Genomic DNA, 10,452 nt, shown 5'->3' on the forward strand with positions numbered 1-10,452 from the left:
AACAATTGTAACATACCAGTGTAAATATTATTGCAACATGTATTGAAAAAAGAACATGTACAAATCATGAAAAAAAAACATCAAATTCCTCAACTGCCTATTCTTTGTAAAACCTCTATACAAGCATTGAATTTACCTCAGTTCTCAGTTATTGGTATTAGAAGGACACTAGATTCATATAACAATAATTACATAACTATTCAAATAACACACAAGACAAGGGAAGAGTTACTTAATTTAGGTTTAAACAAAACACTCAAAGCAAAAACAAATTCAATGTTTAAGAACATTTGTCAGCAGAACCATACAGCCTCTTGCTTTGGCAACTCAAAGCAATATGCATCTAATTGATAAGAAACACTCCTGATGAAATTCCTCAAAACAGTATGCATCTGATTGATAAGCAACACAAAGTAGTAACCATCTTATTTAACATTTTTTACCATGTAGGTCCGTGGGATCACTACTCACCTAGTGAAAATATTACATTATCACTCTCAAATAAGATAAAAGAGAATTCACCCATTGGTTGGTGGATAAGAAACACTTTCATTGGCAAGATCTAATCTCATGGCATGCCCCAACAATTCTTGGCCATTCAATTCATCCCTGGATCAACAACACAAGTAAAATGTGTTATTTTACATAACACAGTTTCAAAGCAAAAAAAAAAAAGAAAAGGGAAACATGATAGAACATTAAGCAAAATTTCAATGTAAGTAACTTATGTCCATCATTAACTAACCTTAAGTCCATCAACAACAACTTTGGGCTTCCTCTTCTTGCGATTTTTCTCCCAAAATGCTTTCTTTCTTTTGTCATTTCCTTTACATTTTGCTAGTGGAGGGTCATGGATTGTTACTTCAGTTGATGTAATTGTTTGTTGTGATGATCCCTCTCCATTGTTGCTATTTGAAATTTCAATGTTTTGCATTTTAATAGCCTTCTCAACCTCTCCCCTTGTCCTCCTCAACCAATGCATAGCCACTTTATAAACTTCAATAGGGCAAGAACCCTTGGTTGCACTTTCTGATGCTTCATGTGAAAGACTACTGTATATGAGTGTTAAATGAGCTTGGCGGTCTTCTTCTATATATTGGCCATTTTCATCAAAAAACTTCCCATATTTTGCATCTCTTGTCTAACACTTTAACATGTATTCTCTTGGAATATTATCCACATTAGCCACAATGAATACCTTAAGTATGTGATGACATAATAGCCCTGTAAACTCAAACTTATAACAAGTACAACTCACAAGAAGACTTGTTGCAAAGCAAATTTTAACATGTCTAATATCTCTCTCTGGTATCCAACATTTATATACAGCTATACCTTCATTCTCTTCAATTTTTTCACACTTGTAATGAAGACTACCAAGTAATTCTTCTGTAATGAAGACTACCAAGTAATTCTTCTTGGAATTTTGCAAACATAGCTGGTGTATATAATTTACTTGCTTCTTCTTCAATGGGCATATGAAGCATTAAAGATGGGTGCACATTATTCATTTTGAAGTCAGCTTCAATTTCTTTCTCTCGGCGCTTGATTAGTGCCTTCTCAACACCTTGGACAAAATCCATTAACATCATTTTTTGCTCAAAACCCCATTGAAAATTTGTTTATGCTTTCATTTCGTTGAGTGGTGGGCATACCTGCATAAAAAAATCACACGAGTATAAAGGGATCCACTATTGGCGCTTCCTATACATTCTCAACATCCAATCATTTTCTTTCAAATCATATTTAGCAAGTAATTCATTGCACTTTTTTCAAAATCTTCAATGGCTTCAGGAAACCTGACACAATAAGATAGATCTTTGCCAAACTTGGATACCCTTTTGAATAGTCTACTTAAGTGCCTCTTAGCAATCTGAAAAATATGCCATAAACAATATCGATGAATAGTTCTTAGTAAGACTTTTGCGATTGCACCGGTGATAGCTGAATCTTAATCAATGAGAATTACTTTCGGATGACATCCCTTTATTGCTTGCAACCAATTCTCAAGTACCCAAATAAATGAATATTCTGTTTCATCTAAAACTAGTGCGCACCCAAATAATACAGTTTATTGATGATGATTAACACCTACAAGTGGAATAAATGACATTCCATATTTATTTGTTCCATAAGTTGGATCCAAGCAAACTACATCTCCAAAGTAACTATAATCCATTCTACACCTTGCATCACTCCATTGTTGCTATTTGAAATTTCAATGTTTTGCATTTTAATAGCCTTCTCAACCTCTTCCCTTGTCCTCCTCAACCAATGCATAACCACTTTATAAACTTCAATAGGGCAAGAACCCTCGGTTGCACTTTCTGATGCTTCATGTGAAAAACTACTGTATCTGAGTGTTAAATGAGCTTGACGGTCTTCTTCTATATATTGGCCATTTTCATCAAAAACCTTCCCATATTTTGCATCTCTTGTCCAACGCTTTAACATGTATTCTCTTGGAATATTATCCACATTAGCCACAATGAATACGTTAAGTATGTGACGACATTCCACATATGGATCCACATTTAGTTGGATTGCATAAAAAAAAAGTAAGGGTTCTTTATTTGCATTAAATTTATGTAATCTAACAACCTTTGTGAATCTCCAATAGAAATTGCTATCTTTCTTCTAGTGCGCATATAATTTCTTGCATCTAACTCTATGAATCCAACATTTCGGCTTCTTTGAGATTCTTCTGAAAAATACTTCATCATAAGATTAGTTCTGATACCTGATTGGCTCATTTTATCAATCAACCCTCTTTGACTTCCATTAATTTTTTTATGTGATGGCAAAAGATGGAATTTTCTTGGAGTTGCTAATATATGATTGTGCTCCTCAACATTGATTAAATATATTTATTTTTCCTTATTGGCACATATAAGTTTTTTTAATCTTTTGTTTTGATTGTTGTATATTTAATTATTTTAATTTGGTTTGTTGTAGGATTTTGATGGTTATTGTTGGTAATTTTTAATAGTCTTTGATATTTCTCATTGTTTTTAAATACATTTATTTTCCCTTATTGTCATATATAAGTTTTGTTCATTTTTTGTTTTGATGGTTGCATATTTAATTATTTTATTTTGGTTTGTTGTAAGATTTTGATAGTATTGCTAGTAATTTTTTAATGGTCTTTGATATATATCATTGTTTTTAATCTTTACAAGTTATTACTGGTTTGCAAGTCCTTTTAGCTATTGTTGTGTAAACAATTTTAACTTCTATTTTATATAATTTGTAGGTACCTGATGCTTCTAGTGCTCAACAAACGCCGCGTGGGAATAATCATTCTCATAAATCTCATCAAGCAAATCCAAATGCATCAAGTAAGCTCTTATTGTCTCCAAATGAAAAGAAGGCATGACATGCTGTATATTATTTTACTTATAGTTTTTTTCATATTATTCAGCTTATTATTTTAAGTTTTTATATTAGTGTTTTATTGTTACATACATCTTATTAATTGTAATTTTTTTTAAAATGGTTCTTGTAGGTGATGTCGTTTAGAAGATGACATCGGTTCTACTTGAAAAAATTATTGTTGCTTTATTGGGTTGTTAGACATTAAATGAAAGTAGTTTATTTTTGTGATAGATTTGGATTTGAGAGAAGAACTCTTGGTTGTCAAGATTGAATGGTGGTTTATTTTTGGACATATACCTTATAAATATATGTTTGTGGTGATGTAATAGTTTTTCTTTTTTATTTTTAGTGGAATGTTTTTGTGTTTTTTTAATGGGATTGATTGTTTTAATTTATTGTAAATTAATTTAATTGTGTATGAGTTATTAAACTATTCATAATATATTTCCAGGGGTAACAATAATAGTTTTATTGACAGATTAGTTATCTATATAAAACTTTTTACCGATGGTATAGTCGTTGCTAAAGCTAAACATGTCGTTTTGAATATACATCTATAGCAACGGATGTTGTAGTAATTGGCAAATCAAATGGATTTATTCCAACAAATATTGTAACCGTTGGTATAGGTCTATGCTTATGAGATTTTTATTGACGGAAAAAAAATGTTGGAATATACATTTTATCATTGGTATAAGGTAAATAAATATGAGATGTTTTACCAATGGTGAGATTAATAGTTACAATTATATTCCGTTGGTAAATTCCATGAACCTTTTCCAATAGAAGCTATAACAGTTGGTATAGATATATGTGCACAAGACTTTTACTAATTATAAAAAAATTATTGAAATAAGTGTTTTTATTGTTGGTATAGGATAAGTAATTTGACTGTGTTATCTCAACAGTATAATCAATAGTTACAATCATATTCCGTTGGTAAAACTAATAAATCTATTCCAACAAACGCTATATCCGTTGGTATAGGTCTATACCTACAAGGCTTTTACCGACGGTAAAATAAGTGTTGGAATATGTATTTTTACCGTCGGTATAGGGTTTTGGGACCTTTATCAACGGATTTTTGCCTTTTACCAACATATTTTACACCATCACTATATGGCAATTTATTTGTAGTTAACAAACATGGAAACAACCAATGATTCATCTATGCTTTTATTTACCAAAAGTCTAGCATTGCAACCGCAATGTGTTTCACCCTGATGTTTCTTCTTGTTGGCTTCATTCTTCTTAAATCTTTCTTCTCTATAACCTTCTTTAGAGTAATACAAACACCGGCCTATAATACTACCATCTTTCTCAAATTTTTTTAGTGCACCTTTTTCTCACACTGAACCCTTTTCTGTATGCATAGCTATTATAAAATTCACAAGCCTCATCCACAAAATCAAACACCATGCCAACATATGGTTTGAGAGAAATATCTTCTTGATAATCAGTAATATATTTATTGTTATCTTCTCATTGGTCTTCATTTTGTTCTTGGACTTCATTTTCTTCTAAAGGTTGATCTTCATTTTCTTTCTCTAACCCAAATTCACTTGCATTATCTATAAGCTCATCGATTTCCCATACTTCTGTACCCAAACTATGCATCTCATTGATATTTGCCATTCTCTACAAATATATATATATATATGGACTATTAACAACACGGGACTATTAATTTCTTCATATTATTCCAACTATCATGATCCAATAAGATCTTAAAACAAGGGAAAATAAAGAACATATGGAGAAATAATTGAAAACAAACCTAATTACCAATCTTAAATATTTCATTAATTAGTCTCAAAGTGAAACAAAAAACAAACCTAATTACCAATCTTAAATCTTTGATAAGATAATTATTTCGTTTCATATCCACATCTTCTCATCAAACTTTAAAATTTCAAACGAAAACAGAAAACAAACATCTTTAATTGCAAAAACATTCATTAATTTCTTCTAATTAAGCATCACTAATGAAACACACATACCTTGATGTGAGATTTGAAGCCAAATAACTCCTAATTCAGAAGCAATTTGCTTGCCTATAATCTCATCAACTCGAAGGATCCACCTCAGTTCTCCTCTTCCAACTCCTCAGCCTATTCCCTGGCCTTCTGTTTCTCGGCTGCTTCAACGGACGACTGGGAGAAGTGTTCAGATGAGAAAAAAGGGAAACAAAAGACGGATGAGAAGATGTGAATGAAGAAGAAGGGGAAAAGCAAGAGGAAGCAATTTACTTAATTGCCCTTAATTATATTTTAAATATAAATAAAAGATTTAATATTTTTACAGATCATGTGGTCACGTCTTGGTTCCACAAAGAATCCCATGGAACTGAGTCTGTGGGATCACCACTCTCACTAGGTATGGTTGTAACCACTAAGCTAAGTCCCATGCTATGAAGTTTGATGTCTTAACTATCAAAGTGAGAAGATTAAGAAGGATGATACTCAATCAAACCAAATTTGTAATCAAGAGCAAATCACTCCCAATTTCAATCCAGATTTATAGTTAAGAGGAAATCACTCCCTATATTTAGAAATTCTTATTATATGTAATTTATTTCCTTTTGTTTGCTAGACTTGCCATGTATAGGTATGAGGTTTGTGTACAAATAGGCTTGTAATACAATCTAAAAATACAAGAAATACATTCCTTTCTCTAATTCTTATCATGGTATTAGGGAGGTTTTAATTTATTTATTTATTTATTTATTTATTTATTTTTGGGTTTTGCTTCTGTTATTCAACCTTGGTAAATTCTTTTAATAATTTTCTCTAGATTATCGATTGGTGGCTGTCTTATACTTGTCTTCTTTTCTAGTTCTTTGTGATGCAAGTTCATAATATGGATAGCAACAAGTATGAATCCATATCTGTCACATTCAATGGAAGGAATTTTGCCCATTGAGAATTTCAATTTCAGATTTTCATTGAAGGAAAGAGATACTCTGCAATCCTTAATGGCTCTCAACAACAAGAAAGGAATATAGAAGCCAAAAACCAGTGAAGGACAAGGAATGCTCAAATTATCACTTTGATACTCAATTTTGTTGAACCTAATATTGCACTCAACCTTTGGTCTTACAAAACAGCAACAAACAATGTGAAACATCTTCAAGCCATTTATTCTCAAGTAGATCAATCAAGGAAGTTAAAGCTTGAATATGAGATTGCTAACATCAACCAAGAAGATAGAGGCATTCATAGTTTGTACGTTGAAATATTAAAGTTATGGACAAAACAAGATATGATTTCTTCAAGCAATATCTCAGGTGTTACATATTCAGAATTTAAGAAAGGGAGAGATCATGCAAGAGTGATGCATTTTCTCATGAAACTTAGACCTGAATTTGAGAATGTGCAGGCCACATTAATCAATAGAGGTGCTCTCAATAAGGAATCTATTGATTAATGTGGCCTACACATTCTCAAATTCAGGTCGCTCTCAATAAGGAATCTGTCCTTAAAGTTGCCATCCAGATGAGGTGATGTAATGTGATGTGCATGACCAAGAGTGCTTGGTAAGTGCCCGGAGAGATGATTAGAGAAAAGGTCTAAATAAACCAATTCACTGAGATTCCAGATTGACAAAGGGATTTTGCTCTCTCCGTCCTGAACCTCTCTCTGTCTTGAACTCTCCTCTACACAATACACAAATCCTTACCAAACTAAAAGAATCCACAACTACTTTCCTTAAGCTTGATGGTGATACCTTGAGCAGAGCTCGTCTAAAGTTCCAGCATGCACTCTACAAGAATCTCTTCGGCAAGCCTCCTTCTTTTGTTGAGGTCAAGACCGAGTTACTTGCCAAATGGAGTGCTTTCAGAGAGATTACCATCTCCGACCTCCCTAACGGTTTCCTTCTAATCCGATGTTATTCTCAAGAGACCATGCAGCATCTCCTCCTTGACGGGCCTTGGTCTGTCAACAGCATCATCCTCTAACTCTCACCATGGAAACCCTTCTTCGAGCCAACATTCGCCAAGCTTTCCACAGCAGCCATCTGGCTATAGCTTCACAACATTCCCATCGAGTTCTGGGAAGGTGAAACCTTAGAAACCATTGCTAACCAATTCGGAACATTGCTCAAGGTCGATGACTTCACATCCTCTCTCAGTCGGTCTAAATATGCTCGCATTTGCATAGAGATTGATTTGTCCAAGCCACTTTGCCGTGGCTTTTGGATTGGTGATAATCTTCACAGAGTTTTCGTTGTTGTCCTATACTAACGTTTGCCAACTTTTTGTTACACTTGCGGGATGATTGGCCATGGTAGTAGTTCTTGCTCTCGATCCGCTATGACTGGTGCCGCTAAAATCAACTCACCTCGCCGGGAGTGGCAAGTTGAGACTGGTTCTGGCCTAGTATCAGCCATCCAAGATCAACGCATGTGCAAATCGGACCCAATCCCATAATGCCCACCATCGAAAAGCTTGGTCAATGCGGCCCCGAAATCTGATTACGGCCCCTGGCTTCTGGTTTCTCGCCGACACGGCGGTAGTCGAGGTCGCGGAGGTGAAGCACGTGCCAGTCGCATGTCCTATAGTGTCGCAGCCTATCGAGTCCCGATAGCGACAAGTCTTGAGGCACCGTCTTTCGTAGCTTACGTGGCGACAGGGCATTTGCTCCTAGTGGGCGGCAGCCTCCATCACTTGTCACTTCTCCTGTGGTTGCTGCAGTCGGTCAGCCACCTGCCCTACATGACCAATCACCCACTAGCCCACCCGTTACTTTTTCTCCTTCCAACATTCAAATTAACTCTTTCAGGTCCCAAGGTAAAGATGTGCCTTTGATCAGTGTTATGCCGCCCAACTCGACCAGTCAAATCGCACCTCTTCACATATCTCCAGACATTGGGAAGAGCATTCATCTAAGCCGTTCATTAATTTCACCACCTGTACTTCGATCCTCGCTATAGTTATCGCATACATCTCCCTCCCACCAAAACCCTAACAATCATTCCAACCTAGTTGATACAATCTCTACTGCTCTTGAGGAAGAAGACATGGAAGAAGATAACAGTAAAGAGGAAGAATACTCATATGAAGATGAAGACGATGAAATGTCTGAAGAAGAACACCCTGATGATAGCCCGGATGATGCCATGACCCTTATCCAATATCAAACGGAAGCTCGTGGGATGCGCTTGTTTGAAAAGGTTCAAATATCCCAAGTATCTCCCCCAAGAAGGGAAGATTGGAGCCCGGAGGGCCCAGCTCCTAATGCTCTTTCGTTCTCCTTCTCTCGCAGGGAGTGTCTCTTTTTTGCTTTTTTTTATTATGTTTATCATGAATACGACTAAAATCATTTGCTGGAATTATAGGGGCATCTCCGCAGGAGACACTTCTTCTCGGGTTTTCCATCTCATCCTCACCCATAAACCAGTTGTTGTTTATCATGTGGAAACTAGAGCTAATTCTGATAGAGTTGATCATTTTTGCAGGAAAGTCCCCAAGAACTATGATTGGGCTGTTATCCTTTCTGATGGTTTCGGTATCATTGTTCTTTGGCAAAAATTCATTGGTGTTGTCACACCTCTTGCTATGTCCAAGCATGCTCTTCATATCATTATAACCTATAATTCTTCTAAAACCTTCCTTATTTCTGTTATTTATAACTCGACGCATTTTCGTAATCAATGTTTTCTTTGCAATGAACTCTCTAAGCTATCCTCTCTTCATATCCCTTGGCTCGTCGTGGGAGATTTCAACTCCATTCTCCACAGGACTAAGTATAAGGGGGGGGGGGTCATTCACCTATTACGAAAGAAAAGCTAGATTTTTTCTGAATTTTATTGAGAATGATAATTTGATCGATTTAAACTACTCTAGCACTCATTTCACCTGGTGCAACAATCAGTTGGGGTTAGCTCGGCGTTGGGCCAAACTTGATAGATGTTTAATTAATCTTGACTGAGTCAACTCTTTTAATTCTAATATTTTGAAGCATCTCCCTCATTCTTTTTTTGATCACTCCCCGCTCTTTCTTTCTTCCACTCCATTTTCCTCTCATTCTAAAAGCATTTTTCGTTTTGATAATAACTGGCTGGACTTTGTAAGTTGTTATACTACCATTCGGGATGCCTAGAACTGTCGTCCTCATGGGAATTATATGCATGTCTTCTCACACCTTCTTTCTCATACTTGTTCTAGCCTTATCAAATGGTGTAGGCTTGGAGTTAAAAAGATTGAATCCGATTTGATGTCTACCGAGGCCGTGATTAGTAACCTTGAAAATTCTGACATTTAATTTAATTTCGCAATCTCTTCTTATGGATCATTATACTAATCTTTCTACCTTGCAGCACCAGTGTAATACCAAATGGGCCCAGCGTGCCTGTTTGTAATGGATCAAAGATGGAGATAAGAACACCAGTTTTTCCCATGCTATTACCCATATTCGTGCTCATGCTAATTTCATTTCTCAGGTAACTGACATTCATGGCAACCTCTGTCAGGATCAAAATAGTATTGAGCACACTTTCCTTACTTTCTACAAGGATCTCTTTAGATCCCTAACCACCGAGTCGGTTCACCTACATGATGCCCTCCCTAGTAACCTCCCTCGCATTTCAAATTCGGATGCAGTCTCTCTCATTAGGGAGGTCACCAAAGAGGAAGTTTATCAAACCATTTTAGATCTTCCCACTGGTAAGTCTCCTCGCCCTGACGGTTTTAACGCTGAGTTTTATCGTAATTTCTGGCCTCTTATTGGAGATCATCTCTTTTTAGCCATTCCCTATTTTTTTGAAAAGTCTGTTATCCCAAAAAAAGATAGGCCTCAAAGTGTTTCTGATTTTAGACAAATATCTCTTTGCAATATTAATTTTAAAATTATTTCTAAACTTCTAGCCAACCGTTTGAAGCTTGTTCTCTCTAGTTTGATCGGTCGAAAGTAGGCTGGTTTTGTTTCTAATCGATGCTCTTTCGATAATATTATTGCGGAGCAAGAGATAGTCCATACTTTAGAAACTGATATCAGTCAATTGAAAAGGATGTTAATAAAACTAGACATTGAAAAGGCTTACGATACAGTCAATTGAAGTGCAATTCTTGTCGTTCTT

Source organism: Dioscorea cayenensis, chromosome 2 (assembly GCF_009730915.1).
Source record: "Dioscorea cayenensis subsp. rotundata cultivar TDr96_F1 chromosome 2, TDr96_F1_v2_PseudoChromosome.rev07_lg8_w22 25.fasta, whole genome shotgun sequence".
Lineage (NCBI taxonomy): Eukaryota > Viridiplantae > Streptophyta > Magnoliopsida > Dioscoreales > Dioscoreaceae > Dioscorea > Dioscorea cayenensis.